The sequence below is a fragment of the Ascaphus truei genome, chromosome 8, assembly GCF_040206685.1.
Source record: "Ascaphus truei isolate aAscTru1 chromosome 8, aAscTru1.hap1, whole genome shotgun sequence".
Taxonomy (NCBI): Eukaryota; Metazoa; Chordata; class Amphibia; order Anura; family Ascaphidae; genus Ascaphus; species Ascaphus truei.
This window is the reverse complement of record NC_134490.1, coordinates 96,861,242-96,881,344: the sequence shown is the minus strand read 5'-3', so window position 1 is coordinate 96,881,344 and position 20,103 is coordinate 96,861,242. Positions and strand designations below refer to the sequence as shown.

The following is a 20,103-nucleotide window of genomic DNA, read 5'->3' as shown; positions in this document are numbered from 1 at the left end:
AATTTTTATTTATCTTTTCCATGAATTTACCTGAATTTACCATGACTTGTTTAAATAATAACTGATCCATCATGTTATATCTCATATTTTTGATGGGACATGTAATTGCTTTATTTATGATTTTCTTGTTAAATGTAAATAACTGTTAAAACATACTTTTATAAATATACCCATGTGAGACTTGTCTTTCTTCTGCTCATATTGGTTTAAGCACAAACCATTTAACCAATTGGATAAGCTCAGGAAAGAGTCAGGGGTTTGTGATGTACTAACTATATACATATACAGTAGCGGCACATCTTATTCTTACATTTCCCGACGGCAGGATGCGTGCGTGCCGCGTGGTGACGCGGCATGTCCACGCGTCACTGACGTCACTGCCACGTGGCGCGCCCGGCTTCCCCGACATCCCCAGAAGGTAAGCGGGAGTACGGGGAAGCGAAGGGGCAAAGCAGGAGCAGCCTGGGGGTCGGGAAGGGGGAAAAAATGCGTGCGAGTGGAGGGGGCTGGAGGGGGTGCACGTAGGAGATGCGGCTGGCGCCCGGTCTAGTCCAGCGCCAGCCGGAGTAAAGCCCCGGTTAACCGGCGGCTTTTGTTAGAATAAGCTGTGCCGGGACAGTACGTTTTGATAAAATATTGCATCTTAGAAAAGCAAGTGTAGAGTATTTTATATGATGTTGTAAAATGTGTTCCCACCGTCTTTTTCTCATTTGGCAGGTATGGATGACGGTATTTAATAGCATGGTACGGAAGACTGAAGACATCCAGGTTCGTATTTGTGACAACTAATAGTTATTAGTAATTTTACAGTAACTTAGCATTCTTTAATATATCAGTGTTACTGCTTAGTTATAGGTGAAAATATCCTTTCCTTTGGACATCTTAAAGAGGGATTCCAAGCAATATCCTACATGTCTGTTTTTATTTTAAAAAATCAGTTCTGTAGTATGACATAATACGGCATTTATTTTATTTTTATTATTCAACTCTTAATGCCATTTTTAATGATCTTTAATATACTGAGCATTCTTTGATTCCTATAGCATGTTTTAGCACACTTCCCCAGCAGTGCAAGATATTTGTAACACTTTCCTGTTTGTGATCCTTTGTTGCCAATATTCCCAGCCGTTTGAGCTGCAAACTGTAACCATAGATAATGTTACCTTAGTAATATAAGAATACATTGTAGCTGCTGAGTTACACTGACAGTAGGATTGATTGAAACTGAAAGGCAGCCATTTAGTGAACATTGAATCTTCTTCAATAGATTATATTTTACCTAGGTATAATAATTCCGCATCCGGGTTAGCACACAAAAATCGTGTTTATTTGTCCGAAGTTATTACTTACATACAGCAGATATATGGTAGTTCACATAAAATATGCATATGCTTCTCAAAGATATATGTTATCTTGTTCTTCTTCCTTCCTCTCTGGCTGGAATCCCTCCTGTGTCCTGGTGCTATCCTTTCTGACTGATATTATATTCTAGTCTTTTTACTTATACCGAGTAAAACCGCATACACCGGGTTTCTTTTCAAATAAAGAGCACAAACTAATATCATAGTCCTCAAATATCACAGATATTTTTTTACAAACCGTTCTTTGTAGTAAACCTAAGTTACTTATTGGCCTTCTTAGATAGCGCAAGACAGCTTGTTTGTCATATCATCTATGCCTGAAATCTACCTTTAGGAGTTAGCCACACCTCTGCACTTCAAATAACCTCCTTGTGATATTATCTACTGCACATTCTTTACCAACAGAAACAATCTTATGTAGCATCAGTCACACAAAGGTGGGTTACAGTTTAATAATCAAAAGGAATATCTAACAGAAACCCTTGGAAAGCACAATCTTTGCTGATCGATCACAGGAAAATGAATCGATTGGCAGCTTATGTTATTAATTTTCAATAAAGGTAATCAAAGGCTGCATACAGTATATGTAAACAAAAAACTATTTTTTAAGTGCTGCTTGGATTGATTGCCTCCTTAAAACAGCAATGTTGCCTATGCAATATTTTTTTCATTAATTTGTTCATTGGAACCAGAGGGTCCCCTGGAGCTGAACCGTGCTATTTTAAGCTCTGTAACCCACCTCCCCCCAGTTCCAAATATATTTATCAGTATACTCACCGGAGGAACAATATGGCTGCCTTATACAGCACAATAGGACGCTACAGAGTCATGGGTTGAGGCTCCCCTTTGGTTGACCGCAGTGGCCACATTGCATTCTCCAGGACCTGCATCTTCACAGAAAACAGTCATTATCTTGGAATTGGGGGTACCCGGAGCTGAAAATAAGACTTCCTGGCTCCAATTATGTAGAAAATAAATTGTTTCAAACGTTGCTGGGATTGCTACTCAGATAAATGTTACTATAATCGGCGCTGATCTAAATGTCTCCAATATAAATAAATATCTGCTGGCCACACAACAGAGAGAAATGATTAATTTACAGGTGAACGGAGCCGGCAGTTTCTGAGTGAAAGTAAATGTGTATACCCAAATGAATAATACTTGTTTTGTTAATAATCTTAAAGCAGCAATCACACCCAAATGTAAAATATTTGTATTTATTTTTCCATTTTTTACATACTCCAGGCTTCCAGTTACATAGTTTTCTGTGCCGCTTCACTTCCTGGGTATGTAAAGATAGTGCTAGCGGTGATCCAGTAGGAAGCTTCAGCATAATCTGTTATGGCCTCCTATTGGCCCTCACTTTTTTTTTAACTGGCTCATACCTAACTAACCCACCAGCTTCTGAGATTTTTGCGTGCCGGTAACAAAAAAACAAGATGGCAGCCAGGGACATTGTGAATTTCTGCACAACAATAGTAACGTGACTCTGTCGGCCATAGTGTTTTCTCTGGGCAAGTATTGTTGTTTGGGAGATTAAAATCTTAATATCTCTGTTTACCGGAGCTTTAAGTGATAAGGTTCAGGAGATGTAAAAATAAATAAATAAATTAGCAGCATAGTTTGCTGCTTCAGTTACACTCCTTTATTCCGCTGTATTATTGTGCCTAGTAGTACCATTACTTTGACAGTATGTCAGCTCCTCTAGTTGGAATTCCAACTATGTGCTGTACAGTAGTGTGAATATACTGCTGATGTTTGGTTTTTCAATGAGCATGCATTTTACAACCTTGAAGACAGCAATTCCTATTAGGGAACATGGCCTTTGATCCTGTTGACAGTCTGTTTTTGTTCTTTATAACCAAGATACATGTGCAAATCAAGTGTTAAGGAATTTGCTTAGGACCAAAGACCATAGATAACAGAGCATGTTTTCACAAAGTGATAGACGTTTGATATTCAAGTGGTTAAAACAAATATCAAACCAGTACATTTTCACCACCTAAGATATTGCACCAACATTCCAAGCTGAGTCACTATGAGAATATGTCAACAGCCACACATGGAATGATATTTGTTCTCTGTGCACTATAATGCACAACATAAGTTGGTATTTATTGAAGTGTCAATTGGGCACTACTGCATGCAATCTCCCTTTGACTTGAATTTTGAGTTTCTTGGTGGTAGTGTGCAATCGGAAAACATGTGGTAATGCCCCATATGCACTTTAATAAATAACCCCAATAGACTCAATTGTCTTTTGGTGAGCTGTGTCATAGAACAGATGACACTGAAGTGTCCTAGCGACAGGGCTATCTTTAAAGCAGCAATTCTGACTGCTCATTTATTTTTAGCATTCGCACCAGGGGGTTCCCTGGGGCTGAATGGTACTATTTTCAGATTGATGGACCCCCTTGTTCCAGAGAAATATTGTTTTAGGTGAGTAGTAGGGGGGCATATATTATGTCAAACTTTTTTTGACAGGTGCCTCGCCCCTTTTGCCCTAAGCCTCGCCCCCATTGGCCAAAACCCCGTCCACGTGTCCCACCCCTTCCGTATCCAGTCCTGCCCCGACCCCAGTGACAATTTTTTGAGGCTGACGCCCCCTTCGCCAAAAAAAACATGGTTGACACCCCCTACGCCACAAAACCGTGGTTGACGCCCCCTGCGCCAATTTTTATTTTTTATTATGAGGTGTATTTTTTATTCTTTTTTTTGTGATTGGTGCATACTGTTGACGTAGATAGGAGGGGGGGCGTATACATATTCGGGGGCATGTCCGGGCATGTTTATAGGCGTTTGGGACATGTCCGAACATGTTTTTTTTTTCATACGGGCAAGTCTGGGCAGGTTTATTCTGAAATAACGCAGTGCGCATGTCAGAAATTTTCAAAAGACTATGAAAAGAGGTCATACTGTAGCAGTTTTTTTTTTAAAATTCAGACAGATACTGCATTAAGAGCATAAACCCCTCAAGTGTCAGGGTGGCTGAGTGGTTTAAGGCGTTGATTTAAAATCCAATGGATGCACGTCCTTGTGGGTTTGAATCCCACCCCAGACAAAATCTTTTTATTTGTATATGGTCTGTACAGGAGTTAGCAGAGAAAAAAAAAGTTTATTTGTATACTAGCTGAGAGACCCGGCGTTGCCTGGGATTAAAATTTTGCGCTCCATCCTCTCTCCACTCCTCCTGTCTCTTTCTCTGCTCCCCCTCTCTCTCCGCTCCCCCCGCCCCCCCTGCGCATCTCCGGTCTCCCGCCCCCCCCATATAATTGTTTGGTGGGGTGGTGAATCTTGGGTGGGGGGGGGGTGAATCTTGGGAGGGGGGGATGAATCTTCGGATGGGGGGGGGTGAATCTTGGGTGGGGGTGTGGGGGGGGGGTGAATCTTGGGTTGGGGGGGGTGAATCTTGGGGGGGTGAATCTTGGGTTGGGGGGGGTGAATCTTGGGGTTGAATCTTACAATCGTAGGTGGGTGGGGGGGTGAATGATGGGGGGGTGAATCTTGGGTGGGTGGTTGGGGTGGTTGGGGTGGGCCACCCAAGATTCAGGATGGACATTCTGTATTGACGGAGTGGAAGCCGCACTTCCCCCTCGCCGCGTCCCGCGGGACATCTGTCAGCCCTTCTCCAGAATCCTCTGCAGGTGGATGGGAATCCCCGCCACCAGCTCCAGCGCCTCGGCCAGCTTTCCCACCTTCATGTGCTGGCTGCAGCCGGGCACCATGAAGATCTCCCCGCTCTCCCGCAGCAGCACCCGCACCCGGTACCGGCCCTCGCAGCGGCCGGAGGAGCGGGCCTTTAACAGGTGATGGGACCAGCCAGGGAACGCCGTGTGAATCGGTGAACAGCATGGCAACTCCGCAATGACTTCGCGCCAGAACCGCCCAGGCTAGGGAGATGCGTCGCTAGGTAACGGGAGCATTGTGCGCACGCGCAATGAGCTGCGGGTGTGGGGGGGTGATGGGGTAGGGGGAGCCGGCGGGGAGGTGAGCTGCGAGTGTGGGGGGGGTGATGGGGGGAGCCCCACCGTCTATGTTTTTAAAAAAAAAAAAAACAGTTCTAAAAATAGATAATTATCTGTAAATTGTCATTACTTGTAGCCGCTCCGCTGTTGTAAACATGTCTAACCGACTACGCCGCAATTGGCATACTTTAAAAGCATTAATAAGGGCATCCCCAAAGCAAAGAAAAGTTATTCTGTGTTCAGCGTCTAATGATTTAGTCACCGCCATATGCGAGATAGCCCTCAATGCTCTAAAAGGTCAAATACCTTTATCAAAGCGGCAAATTGGCATACTTAAAAAGTGGCGTAAAATTATAAAAAAGCGATAAAAAATTTACAATTGTAAAAAAGAAACGTCTGGTGAAGCAGTCCGGCGGCTTTATTGGCTCTCTTTTGGGTTTTGCTATACCGCTGCTGACTGGCCTTCTGACTAACCGCTAATGGAATGTGCTGAGAAAATGTACCTGATCCCCAAACAAGATATGGACCGTTTACAGCGTACACCCCAGCGAGAGACCGACATACGTGAATCTGTCATGCAGCGCCTAGATACAGAAATTAATGCTATCTTAAACAGCAATAATTTATCAGGGGATGAAAAGATAAAAAGATACACTACTGTACTGCAGGAATACTTGGTGCATGCGAAAAAGAGCGAAAGGGAGAAGACCCGCATAACCCTTTTAATGCCTACTGATGAAACAGCCTCTCTCCCTTTACACTTCAGGATAATGTCTCAACAGATACGGCTGACCATCTGATTCGGGAGGTTGTTACTAATGTGAATGTCCGCTTCAAGAAAAATGCAGCGTTATTGCTCAGTAAAATGTTTCAGGCTAAACATATTACAAGCTGGAATGACAAAGGGGAATTTATTTATAAAAAACAGGTTATACCAGGCTCTAATCTACAGGATTTGGTACGCGGTGTTACACAAAGTCACACTGTTACACAGCGTAAAATACCCCAGGGATGGAGCCCTTTTCTGTCTGCGATGGCTGAACTGAATATCCCCTCATCGGTTGTGGGTAATGCGACAAATAGAGAAAGCCTGGACCGCTTAAAAATACGGGCCCCCGATACAACGCCCCCTCCTTCATCGCCTCTTTTACCCCTTCAGAAAAGAACCTCTGATTTGCGTTACAGTTCTTTAAGCGCCCCCGGTTTAACATCACCGCCGGGGTTTTTACTAAACAAGAGGGGAAGTCTATTAATGCCGTCGGCTGACTGGTTGAAACTGTAAATAAGCTGTTAATGTGTTTTTTTCCCCACTGTACTAGCCTAACGACTCTAGATGTCAGGCGCATTTAGTCTATTATTTATTATTTATTAATTATTATTTATTATTTATTAATGCCTTAACTACCGCTTAATACCTTATTTACTTTTTTTTAACTTGAAATGTTGTATCTTTAAAAAAAAAAAAAAAAAATATTTTGACTATTATACACTTGTGCTTTTTATTTTTATGTACCCCGTTGCTGCTAACACATGTTCAGTCTATATACAAATAAACTTTTTCTTTCTCTGCTAACTCCTGTACAGATTATATACAAATAAAAAATATATAAAAAGGTTTTGTCTGGGGTGGGATTCGAACCCACAAGGACATGCGTCCATTGGATCTTAAGTCAACGCCTTAAACCACTCAGCCACCCTGACACTTGAGGGGTTTATGCTCTTAATGCAGTGTCTGTCTGAATTTGAAAAAAAAAACTGCTATGACCTCTTTTCATAGTCTTTTGAAAATTTCTGACATACGCACAGCGTTATTTCAGAACAAACCTGCCCAGACTTGCCCGTATGAAAAAAACCCCATGTTCGGACATGTCCCAAACGCCTATAAACATGCCCGGACATGCCCCCGAATATGTATACGCCCCCCCTCCTATCTACGTCAACAGTATGCACCAATCACAAAAAAAGAATAAAAAATACACATCATAATAAAGAAATAAAATTGGCGCAGGGGCGTCAACCACGGTTTTGTGGCGTAGGGGGTGTCAACCACGTTTTTTTGGCGTAGGGGGCGTCAGCCTCAAAAAATTGTCGCTGGGGGCGGACCGGATACGGCAAGGGGCGGGACCGGATACGGCAAGGGGCGGGACCAGATACGGAAGGGGTGGGACATATGGGCGGGGTTTTGTCCAAAGCGGAGCTTAGGGCAAAAAGGGGCGTGGCACCTGTCAATTTTTTTTTTACATAATGTATGCCTCCCTACTACTATTAGGGTGCTTGTGTTTCATCTACCTCCTGGAATATTCAAAATGGCCACAAAACTGCCAGGCAATAGTAAGCCACAATGGATAATAATTATAGTTGTTTGTTATTGTATAGCGCTGCTAGTTTTACATAGCGCTTAACAGAGACATTTTTCAGGCACGGATCCCGTGGAGCTTACAATCTATGTTTTCGGTGCCTGGGGCACAGGGAGATAAAGTGACTTGTCCAAGGTCGCAAGGAGCCGACACTGGGATCTGAACCAATTTCCCCTGCTCCAAACTCAGTGCCAGTCAGTGTCGTTACTCACTGAGCCGCTCCTTCTCCCCGGATTGCCATGTCTGTCAAAATATTGGAAACCGGGGGTCCCCAGAGCTGAAGAAAAGTCCTCGATCTGAGTACTGTAAAGTGTCAGCAGCAATATATGATTTAGGCCAGATGACTTTTATCTTCAAGTATCAGATTATACAAATCTTTAGGTCATTACATCTTAAACTACAAACACTGTCAGCACTATACAAAAAAGAAGCCACCTTATATTGTTGTTTGTGCGAGCGGTATGTGTTTTTGTGGTTGTGTTTCTCAATTTCCCAATGACAGATTTATTGTTTTCGAATGGCATTAATAAATCAAATTTCATGTTAACTGTTTTAAATATAGCAAACGTTAATGACTGTGTCTAACTTCATACTTCGTTATTTAGCAATAGCACTTACTTCACTTCCTGTGTTTACTTGGAAACTATGTTTGATCCTTTAACCCCAAGGACAGACTAGTTTAATAGTTCCTACATTTTACCATCTTAGTTAGTTCCTGCTTAACTAACCTGTCATCATAATGTCATGAAGTAATAGATATTTTAACCCCTCTGGTGCTTAAGGGGTTAATGAGCAACACTTCTTTTAACAAAAATACAAAATGAGAGAACTGGAGGCAGCGTGAGAAAAAAACAAAAAAAGATTTATTGAGGCATCAGCCTAAAATGTAAAAGAAAACCTCTAGCGCTTTTCTTGCCAAAGGGCGCTTTGTCAAAGAGTGGTTTTAAGAGTAAAATGTGTGTACCTTATGATAAATATAATAATGCATAAATAATATATAGTATATCATTAATTTGCAATACAAAGGCAATAAAGTCAGTCTATGCAAACATAGATGAAAGCTAAGTATAGTATATGAGTACCAAGACAATAGATATACTGTAAATGTATCATAAGAAAATATATACTTTTTGGCACATTCTAATGTAACAAATTAAACTGTGGATTAGCAGAGGCAGACTGGAAGGACCATGGTAATAGTAATCAACTAAATAATATTATAAGAAATGTTTTAGATCCCATTCCACATGTATCCCAAACGGTGATAAAGTGTTTAAGGAATGGATCCAAAACATCTTGCGTCTATTAAGATGCTTAATCCTGTCGCCCCCTCTAATAGGGGCAAGTATAAACTCAATCGCTGAAAACCGAAAGTTAGTCAAATTTCCAGATGGACAATTAGAAAAATGTCTAGAAACTGGGAGCAAATCATCCTGCCAAAAGGATGTCACCTAAAATTACTAGGGGACAAGAAAATAGTCAGAAGACCCCTAGCAAGTCTATTCTTAAATACAGACACACAGACATGTCAAGTTTGGATTCTGACTGTCCTAACGTTGATAATCTCCCCCCCCCCCCCATCGGTTTCTTTCCGTGATAATGATGACAACTGGAGGAATCGTAATACTGTCTTAGATAAATCTCGTCCCGATAGATCATCAGGAGACCCTCCCAGAAAAGATCACCTATCATACCCCCTTTTTCAACGAGAGTCAAAAAACGAGCAAAGACCAGGCGATCAGCCAAAAAGAGGGGGAGGGGGGTCCTCAAAGGGGGCCAGCAAAAGAAAGAAATATGCCGAGGGGTGCATTGTCTGACTTTATTGCCTTTGTAAGTCCTTTTAATGATATACTATATATTAAGTATACATTATTATATTTATCCATTAATATTATATTTTGTTATTTATATTACTTATTTATATATTACTGTATTGTATTGTATGTCTTTATTTATATAACGCCATTAATGTACATAGCGCTTCACAGCAGTAATACACGTGGTAATCAAATAAATAGCAGTATAAATAACAGGTCATGGGAATAAGTGCTACAGGCATAAAAGTAACATTAAGGAAGAAGAGTCCCTGCTCCGAGGAGCTTACAGTCTAATTGGTAGGTATGGAGAACGTACAGAGACAGTAGGACGGAATTCTGGTAAGTGCGTCTGCAAGGGGCCAAGCTTTATGTAACATGTGTTCAGAATATCCCCAGTGCTATTCATACGCTTCTTTAAGCAAGTGTGTCTTAAGGTGGGTCTTAAAGGTGGATTGAGAGGGTGCTAGTCGGGTACTGAGGGGAAGGGCATTCCAGAGGTGTGGGGCAGTCAGTGAGAAAGGTTTAACGCGGGAGAGGGCTTTAGATAAAAAGGGGGTAGAAAGAAGACATCCTTGAGCAGAACGCAAGAGTCTGGGTGGTGCATAACGAGAAATTAGGGCTGAGATGTAATGAGGGGCAGAAGAGTGTAAAGCTTTAAAAGTGAGGAGAGGAATGGAGTGTGAGATGCGGGATTTCATCAGAAGCCAGGAGAGGGATTTCATGAGGGGAGATGCTGAGACAGATCTAGGAAAGAGTAGCGTGATTCTGGCAGCAGCATTTAGGATAGATTGTAGGGAGACAGGTGAGAGGCAGGAAGGCTGGACAGCAGGAGGTTACAGTAATCAAGATGGGAGAGAATGAGGGCCTGAGTCAGAGTTTTAGCAGTCGTGCAACAGCGGAAAGGGCGTATCTTTGTTATATTGTGGAGGAAAAATCCATGTAGAGGCCTGCTTTGGACTTCTGTGCTGAAGCGTTGGTTTTCCCCGACGCTGCCCCGCGGTGTACTTCGGCCAGCCTGCTGTCTCCCCCTGCTGAGACCGGCGTCATGGGCCGAGCCCGCTCCTCATGCAGAGGCCATTCCCGTGCTCATGCTCCTAAGCTGAAGCGGGGAACTCCTGACTACCTGTTGCCGAACTCCGGCTCGAATAACGACGATGCTGTCTTCTCCAATCCTGACTCTGCTATGTACGACTACGAACTGCGCACTCCGGATCAGTCTGCGCGGACTAAGGTCGGTTGTTATATAACCCCACCTCAGCCCCGCGGTCCGGTCCCGGTTTGTGGCGAGCACAATCATAACAGCAGGTTTCTGCAGAACCGGGGGATAGATGGAGGTGGAGAAGGGGAGAAGCGAGATAGGGAGAATGAGATGAGGTGACGGTCAGAGAGAGGAAAAGGGGAAATGGAGAAATCGGAGAGAGAGAAGTTTTTAGTGAAAACCAGGTCTAGGTAGTGGCCATCCTTGTGGGTGCTGGCTGCAGTCCACTGTTGAAGGCCAAAAGAAGAGGTTGGAGAGAGAAAGCGGGATGCCCAAGGGAGAGAGGGGTCATCAATGTGGCAATTGAAGTCCCCAAGGAGAAGAACAGGGGAGTCTGAGGAGAGAAAGAAAGAGAGCCAGGATTCAAAGTGAGAGAGAAAGGCAGAAGGAGGATGAGTAGAGCTAGGTGGGCAATAGATGACCGCCACATGGACAGGGAGAGGAGAGAAGATCTGGACAGTGTGAGCCTCAAAGGAGTGAAAAGCAAGAGATGGAGGAATAGGAAGGGTTCCGTAACGGGAGAGAGAGGAGAGCAGGAGCCAAACACCTCCACCCCTACCACCAGGGCGCGGAGTGTGGGAGAAAGAAAGGCTATCATAAGAGAGGGCAGCTTTCAGAGCAGAGTCAGACTGAGTGAGCCAGGTCTCAGTTATAGCAAATAGGAGCAGAGAGTGAGAGAGAAAGAAGTCATGCATAGAGAGGAACTTGTTAGAGAGGGAGCGAGCAAAGGAGAAAGGGAGAGAGGAGGGAGGGTGGCAGGGGATGGGTATGAGGTTGGAGGGGTTGACACCAGAAGGAGTAGAGGTTGCAATTGGCAGGCGAGGCTGAGAGCATGTAGGAATAAGGCAGGGACCAGGATTGGGAGAGATATCCCCAGAAGCAAGGAGGAGAAGCATGGATAGAAAGAGGATGTGTGAGGATGATTTGTAGGGGTGTTTTTTAGTGCAGGGATATAGCTGTGTGGTGTCAGAGGATGCAGGTAAGAAAGGAGTTCATGTGAACAGAGAAGTGGTGAAGGAAGGAGAGATGGAGATATATGAATAGAGTTAGAGACATACTGAGGCTGGTAAAAAGAAGTGCATAATTTGAGAAGAAGTGAAGTCACAGCAAATATAAATGGTAAAGGCAGCATTACAGCAGTAATGATGCAGTCTGGTATAGATGATATCCTCCTTTCCAGCGTAGTTCAAAAGCAGGAATCAGGGCCAGTTGGGGGTGTCCACTTCTTCAGAACTTCCTTTTAAACTTCAGTTGTTCAGTTGTCCTGCCACTTATAATGTGCCACTTGGAGATGGGCTGCATGCAGACTAAAGCTGTTCTACCTGGGCTTATATGGGCCTAGCAAGTCACCTGACAGTTAGGTTCTGTCTGCTTAATTAGGCACATTCAAACAGATGGTTTTCTACACAGGGTGTTCCCTGCCTAGGTGTAAACACTTAATTTAATTAAGGGTAGAATGAAACAGGATTCAAAGATGGTTTTTACCTAGCATTGTATCTTACCATTCTTTAGACATCCAGTTAATTTATTTAATTTGTTCTATTTTTATTTTGAGTCATTTTTATTGTGTTTTTTTAACCATATTTCATTTGGTTTATCTGTATATATCCTTAGGTGGGAGGTTTTTCTGACACTGTGAGACTGTGTCATCTTTCTGATGTTTACATTTATTTCAGAAAGTGACTGTTTCCCTTGGGTGTTTTTTTACCTGGGAGACAGGTTGGCATTTCTTCCGGTGGGGAAAAAGCTGCATAAGGTACACTAATTTTACTCTGAAAACCACTCTTTGACAAAGCGCCCTTTGGTGAGAAACGCATTAGAGTTTTTCTTTTACATTTTAGGCTGATGCCTCAATAAATCTTTTCTGTTTCCACACGCTGCCTCCAGTTCTTTCATTGCAGTGCTCCTTTTTCTCTTCCTGCCTCCAGTTCTCTCATTGCAGTGCTCCTTTTTCTCTTCCTGCCTCTAGTTCTCTCATTGCAGTGCTCCTTTTTCTCACGCTGCCTCCAGTTCTCTCATTGCAGTGCTCCTTTTTCTCACGCTGCCTCCAGTTCTCTCATTGCAGTGCTCCTTTTTCTCTTCCTGCCTCCAGTTCTCTCATTGCAGTGCTCCTTTTTCTCACGCTGCCTCCAGTTCTCTCATTGCAGTGCTCCTTTTTCTCTTCCTGCCTCCAGTTCTCTCATTGCAGTGCTCCTTTTTCTCACGCTGCCTCCAGTTCTCTCATTGCAGTGCTCCTTTTTCTCACGCTGCCTCCAGTTCTCTCATTGCAGTGCTCCTTTTTCTCACGCTGCCTCCAGTTCTCTTATTGCAGTGCTCCTTTTTCTCACGCTGCCTCCAGTTCTCTCATTGCAGTGCTCCTTTTTCTCACGCTGCCTCCGGTTCTCTCATTGCAGTGCTCCTTTTTCTCACGCTGCCTCCAGTTCTCTAATTGCAGTGCTCCTTTTTCTCACGCTGCCTCCAGTTCTTTCATTGCAGTGCTCCTTTTTCTCACGCTGCCTCCAGTTCTCTCATTGCAGTGCTCCTTTTTCTCTTCCTGCCTCCAGTTCTCTCATTGCAGTGCTCCTTTTTCTCACGCTGCCTCGAGTTCTCTCATTGCGGTGCTCCTTTTTCTCTTCCTGCTTCCAGTTCTCTTATCGCAGTGCTCCTTTTTCTCTTCCTGCCTCCAGTTCTCTCATTGCAGTGCTCCTTTTTCTCTTCCTGCCTCCAGTTCTCTCATTGGGGTGCTCCTTTTTCTCACGCTGCCTCCAGTTCTCTCATTGCAGTGCTCCTTTTTCTCACGCTGCCTCGAGTTCTCTCATTGCAGTGCTCCTTTTTCTCACGCTGCCTCCAGTTCTCTCATTGCAGTGCTCCTTTTTCTCACGCTGCCTCCAGTTCTTTCATTGCAGTGCTCCTTTTTCTCTTCCTGCCTCCATTTCTCTCATTTCAGTGCTCCTTTTTCTCACGCTGACTCCAGTTCTCTCATTGCAGTGCTCCTTTTTCTCACGCTGCCTCCAGTTCTTTCATTGCAGTGCTCCTTTTTCTCACGCTGCCTCCAGTTCTCTCATTGCAGTGCTCCTTTTTCTCTTCCTGCCTCCAGTTCTCTCATTGCAGTGCTCCTTTTTCTCACGCTGCCTCCAGTTCTCTCATTGCAGTGCTCCTTTTTCTCACGCTGCCTCCAGTTCTCTCATTGCAGTGCTCCTTTTTCTCACGCTGCCTCCAGTTTTCTCATTGCAGTGCTCCTTTTTCTCACGCTGCCTCCGGTTCTCTCATTGCAGTGCTCCTTTTTCTCACGCTGCCTCCAGTTCTCTCATTGCAGTGCTCCTTTTTCTCACGCTGCCTCCAGTTCTCTCATTGCAGTGCTCCTTTTTCTCACGCTGCCTCCGGTTCTCTCATTGCAGTGCTCCTTTTTCTCTTCCTGCCTCAAGTTCTCTCATTGCAGTGCTCCTTTTTCTCATGCTGCCTCCAGTTCTCTCATTGCAGTGCTCCTTTTTCTCACGCTGCCTCCAGTTCTCTCATTGCAGTGCTCCTTTTTCTCACGCTGCCTCCGGTTCTCTCATTGCAGTGCTCCTTTTTCTCACGCTGCCTCCAGTTCTCTCATTGCAGTGCTCCTTTTTCTCACGCTGCCTCCTGTTCTCTAATTGCAGTGCTCCTTTTTCTCACGCTGCCTCCAGTTCTTTCATTGCAGTGCTCCTTTTTCTCACGCTGCCTCCAGTTCTCTCATTGCAGTGCTCCTTTTTCTCTTCCTGCCTCCAGTTCTCTCATTGCAGTGCTCCTTTTTCTCACGCTGCCTCGAGTTCTCTCATTGCGGTGCTCCTTTTTCTCTTCCTGCTTCCAGTTCTCTTATCGCAGTGCTCCTTTTTCTCTTCCTGCCTCCAGTTCTCTCATTGCAGTGCTCCTTTTTCTCACGCTGCCTCCAGTTCTCTCATTGCAGTGCTCCTTTTTCTCACGCTGCCTCCAGTTCTTTCATTGCAGTGCTCCTTTTTCTCACGCTGCCTCCAGTTCTCTCATTGCAGTGCTCCTTTTTCTCTTCCTGCCTCCAGTTCTTTCATTGCAGTGCTCCTTTTTCTCATGCTGCCTCCAGTTCTCTCATTGCAGTGCTCCTTTTTCTCACGCTGCCTCCAGTTCTCTCATTGCAGTGCTCCTTTTTCTCACGCTGCCTCCAGTTCTCTCATTGCAGTGCTCCTTTTTCTCTTCCTGCCTCCAGTTCTCTCATTGCAGTGCTCCTTTTTCTCACGCTGCCTCCAGTTCTCTCATTGCAGTGCTCCTTTTTCTCTTCCTGCCTCAAGTTCTCTCATTGCAGTGCTCCTTTTTCTCACGCTGCCTCCGGTTCTCTCATTGCAGTGCTCCTTTTTCTCACGCTGCCTCCAGTTCTCTCATTGCAGTGCTCCTTTTCCTCACGCTGCCTCCAGTTCTCTCATTGCAGTGCTCCTTTTTCTCACGCTGCCTCCAGTTCTCTCATTGCAGTGCTCCTTTTTCTCACGCTGCCTCCAGTTCTCTCATTGCAGTGCTCCTTTTTCTCACGCTGCCTCCAGTTCTCTCATTGCAGTGCTCCTTTTCCTCACGCTGCCTCCAGTTCTCTCATTGCAGTGCTCCTTTTTCTCACGCTGCCTCCAGTTCTCTCATTGCAGTGCTCCTTTTTCTCACGCTGCCTCCAGTTCTCTCATTGCAGTGCTCCTTTTTCTCTTCCTGCCTCAAGTTCTCTCATTGCAGTGCTCCTTTTTCTCACGCTGCCTCCGGTTCTCTCATTGCAGTGCTCCTTTTTCTCACGCTGCCTCCAGTTCTCTCATTGCAGTGCTCCTTTTTCTCACGCTGCCTCCAGTTCTCTCATTGCAGTGCTCCTTTTTCTCACGCTGCCTCCAGTTCTCTCATTGCAGTGCTCCTTTTTCTCACGCTGCCTCCAGTTCTCTCATTGCAGTTCTTTACATTGCTTTGCTTCGAAGGATGCACGCCGGGATGTCGGGACCGCTTTCCTTTGTTTGTATCATTCATGACCAGTGAACATTTGCTGCAACATTATGGATGTGTTTGCTTTCACTGCGGTATTATTGCCAGACCTTGCCTTTGGTTCCAGCATGTGATCATCGGCTTCGTCCAGGCATATATCTTTCCCTATCTATAGTTTATTATACTTCAGCAGCCTGGTTTAGCTCATGGCCACATGGACATTCTGTTTTTTTCCGGGGTTAATTTACCTTATCTCCAATTGCCTGTTGTGTCCGGGGTTTTGCAGTGCCTGTCACTGAGGTGATTCCTCTACTTGCTTCTATAAAAATAGTTTAGTTAACATGAGCAAACATCGCACTTATTTAACATATCATAATTCAGTTTGCATATAAAGACATCATTAATATTTTAGTAATTCAGAATGTTTAGGGATTCACATACAGTATGGATCAATCTACAATAAACATTTCCTCCTACATCGTACTTTCAGTGTCTCGTTTAGCAACACTTCTTCCTCCTCTATCGATCTCTCTGTGGGGGTACCCCAGGGTCTGTCCTGTGACATCTTCTCTTTTCTCTTTACACACTCACTTAAGGTGACCTTATCACATCTCTTGGGTTCAAATATCACCTCTATGCTGATGACACCCAAATGTACTTTTCAACCCCTGACCTTACACCTGCTGTATAGACCAAAGTCTCTGAATGTCTCTCTGCTATATCATCCTGGATCCGTCGACTCAAACTTACTGCCCCTTCTACATTCCAGGTGGCAGCACTATCATACACCCAGTATCACAGGCACGCTGCCTAGGGGTCAAACTTGACTCCTCCCTCACATTCTCCTCTCACATTCACAATGTAGCTAAAACCTGCCATTTTCCCTCTGCAATATTACAAAGATATACCCTTTCCTCTGTTGTTCTACTGCTATAACTCTAACACAGGCCCTCATTCTATCCTGTCTCGACTATTGTAACCTTCTGCTGTCCGGCCTTCCTGCCTCTCACCTGTCTCCCCTACAATCTATCCTAAACGCTGCTGCCAGAATCACTCTACTCTTTCCTAAATCTGTCTCAGCGTCTCTCCTACTGAAATCCCTCTCCTGGCTTCCTATCAAATCCCGTACCAGACACACAATTCTCCTCTTCACTTTTAAGGCTATACACTCTTCTGTTCCTCCTTACATCTCAGCCCTAATTTCCCACAATACACCACGCCGACTCTTGCACTCTGCTCAAGTATGTTTTCGCTCTACCCCTTTTGTATCTAAACCGCTCTCTCGCGTAAAACCTCTCTCACTCACTGCCTCACACTTCTGGAATGCCCTTCCCTTCAATATTCGATTGGCACCCTCTCTATCCATCTTTAAGATCTATATTACAACCCAGCTCCATGGATACATAGTTACATAGTAGATGAGGTTGGAAAAAAAAAAGTAATTAGTTGAGACTTAAAGCTTCCAAAACTAGTGACTATAATAGATAAAAACTATCTATTTGCTTCAATGACTTGGGACGCATTTTGTACTGCACCTTTAAGATCTATATTACAACCCAGCTCCATGGCTACATAGTTACATAGTAGATGAGGTTGGAAAAAGATATACGTCCATGCAGTTCAACCTACTGTATGCTAAATTTAGATACATTATCTTATATCCGTACTTACAGTATATTGATCCAGAGGAAGGTAAACAAAAAACAACCCTGTGAAATATCGTCTAATAATATCTCAAAAGGGGGAAAATAAATTCCATCCGGACACCAAATATTGGCAGATTACTCCCTGGATCAACATCCTTCCCATGTTTACTTATTTGGTATATCACTGTATACTTTTCCTTTCTAAAAAGATGTCCAACCTTTCTTTTAACATATCTATTGTATCTGCCATCACAGGCTCCATGGGTAATGAATTCCACAGTTTGACTGCCCTTACTGTAAAGAACCCTTTCCTTTGTTCCTGGTGAAATCTCCTTTCCTCCAACCTTAAGGGATGACCCCATGTTCTTTGTACTGCCCTTGGGATGACTAGATCTTTTTAAGGCTCCTTGTATTGTCCTCAAATATATTTCTATATATCATATCCCTTCTTAGACACCTCTTTTCTTATGTAAATCTAATTTAGCTAGCCTCTCCTCATAAATCAGATTATTCATCCCCTTTATTAATTTGGTGGCTCTTCTCTGCAGTTTCTCTAGTTCCATAATGTCTTTTCTAAGGAGTGGTGCCCAAAATTGTACTTCATATTCAAGGTGTGGTCTTACTAATGCTTTATAAAAGTGCATAATTATGTTTACTTCCCTTCCATCCATTGTCCGTTTAATTCAAGATAAGATCTTGTTTGCAGCTACTGCATGACAATGGGCACTATTGCTAAGCCTGCTGTCTACAAGCACTCCTAAATCCTTCTCCATCAAGGATTCTCCTAATGTATCCTCCTTTTGTAAGTTGCCTGTTTATTCTTGCATCCCAAATGCATAACCTTACATTTATCTTTATTAAACCTCATCTGCCATTTACCTGCCCAAGTTTCCAGTCTCTCCAAGTCCTTCTGGAGAGAAATGAATTCCTGCTCTGATTCTTTTACCTTACACAATTTAGTGTCATCAGCAAAGATGGGGACTTTGCTCTCTATGCCAACCATATAATTTACAAGGTTGATCCAAGATAGATCAGAAAAGAGACCCCAAATTTGCACTCGTGCAGAGTATGTTCATTGTGGATATGTAGGACTAGATGGGAACTGAAGACATAATATCTCTATGTAGCAAGTCTAGTGACTAGAGGATCAGCAGTTAAAAATAAAATAATAACATTGTATTACATGAAAACAAAATACACAGTGTGATATTATTTACAGTGAAATCTTTAAGATCCCTGTAGTGGTGCGGCGACATAGTAGTATACTGAGATGACATATGAAGTATGTATATAATTGTCACCATTGTATAGTAGGGATATCCCAGTATAGTCTAATCAAACATCATGTGGTAGGGTAAATAATACAGTAGCTCACTGGTGTACAAAGGTATAGTAAATCTCTCATTAATAGATTACCCAAAAGTGAATTCCTAATAGTATTCAGGGTGGTGTGATCATGGATGTTACAGAGGGACTTGGATATCAGTCAGATGCCTTATGAAATGCTACATCACAAAGGCATAGATGTCAAGGAGAGGTACAAATAGATCAGTATCTGAGGTGCTTATAGATGGTAACCCTTAGTGGAGATAAGGATAGAATCTGTATTACATCTATGGATTGAAAGCTATTGGGTCTCACTTCATATAGGGATCTGTAAGGCTATACCCCGATATGATCTTCGTTGTGCCAGAAGAGGCACAGTGTAATATAGATACACAAGCTGAAATAGCAGGCAGACCTCTGTATAGCAAATGACGGATATCAGCTGTTGATGTCCGTGTAACCTAGCATAACTAAAGGTATTCATCCAATGGGTTTCTGAGGTCATAACATTGCTATAAATCCATGAATAGCACACAATCTCTATTTATATTCCTAACTTCGGTCGCGGAGGACCCTGAAGCAGAAGAAATGACACCAGTATACGAGCAGTGTAATGGAGATAGTCCCAGGATGTGTCGCCGCTCCACTGACGTCACTGTTGTCACGCCTCTACTATCCGACGTACGTTTCGCGTGTTACTGTAAGTCACACTTCATCAGGGGGAAGAGACCTCAGCAACCCATTGGCTGACTATCTATACTTATGCTATGTTACAGGGACATCAACAGCTGATTTCCATCATTTGCTATTCCCACTTATCCGCATTGAGCATACTCTGCATGAGTGAACATTTGGGGTCTCTTTTCTCATCTATCTTGCATCAACCTTGTAAAATATATATATATATATATATATATATATATATATATATATATATATATATATATATATATATATATATATATATATATATATATATACATACATACTGTGACATAGTCCAAAGATGTTAGGCAGCTTTCTGCCCCATTTTAGAGCAGAAAATGCAGGAATAGTTACAAATGATCCGTTCCACAGCTTCCCATTAACTCAGGCAGCTGGATGGAAAATCCAGACCACAGATTACAATGGCTCTAGTTCTCCCTCACCTGCTCTTCTAATCACATGCACAGGTATTTAGAGCAGAGAGGTTTTGCATTTCTCTCTCTCTCCTTGGAGCCTGGGGGCTGGGGGTGTCGCTACTCTCCTGCATCCAGTATCGAGGTTGACGGCCTCTCCACGTATGACTGTACCAGAGGATTTGCCTGGACACCACGAACAGATAAGACAAATGATTACTGCTGTTGCTAAAAGACTGTGCTGTATCTTGTGTCCCTAAATGAGAGAGCATTGTTTTAAGCTGGGGAACCAGTTTAGTTGGCCAGCAGCTGTTAGAGAGACTGATTCTGAT

General features: G+C 43.4%; 1 protein-coding gene across 5 annotated transcripts in view; it reads left to right on the top strand.

Moving 5' to 3' along the window:
- Window positions 1-20,103, top strand: part of SLC16A9 (solute carrier family 16 member 9) — a 141,729-nt gene that overhangs the window by 20,321 nt on the left and 101,305 nt on the right. For 3 of the 5 annotated variants that reach the window (XM_075612958.1, XM_075612956.1, XM_075612953.1), the window contains exon 2: window positions 718-768. The exons of the other annotated variants lie outside the window; for them this stretch is intronic. The gene's annotated coding sequence lies outside the window, so the exon portion shown is untranslated. The remainder of the gene's footprint in view (window positions 1-717; window positions 769-20,103) is intronic. 5 annotated transcript variants of the gene reach the window in all.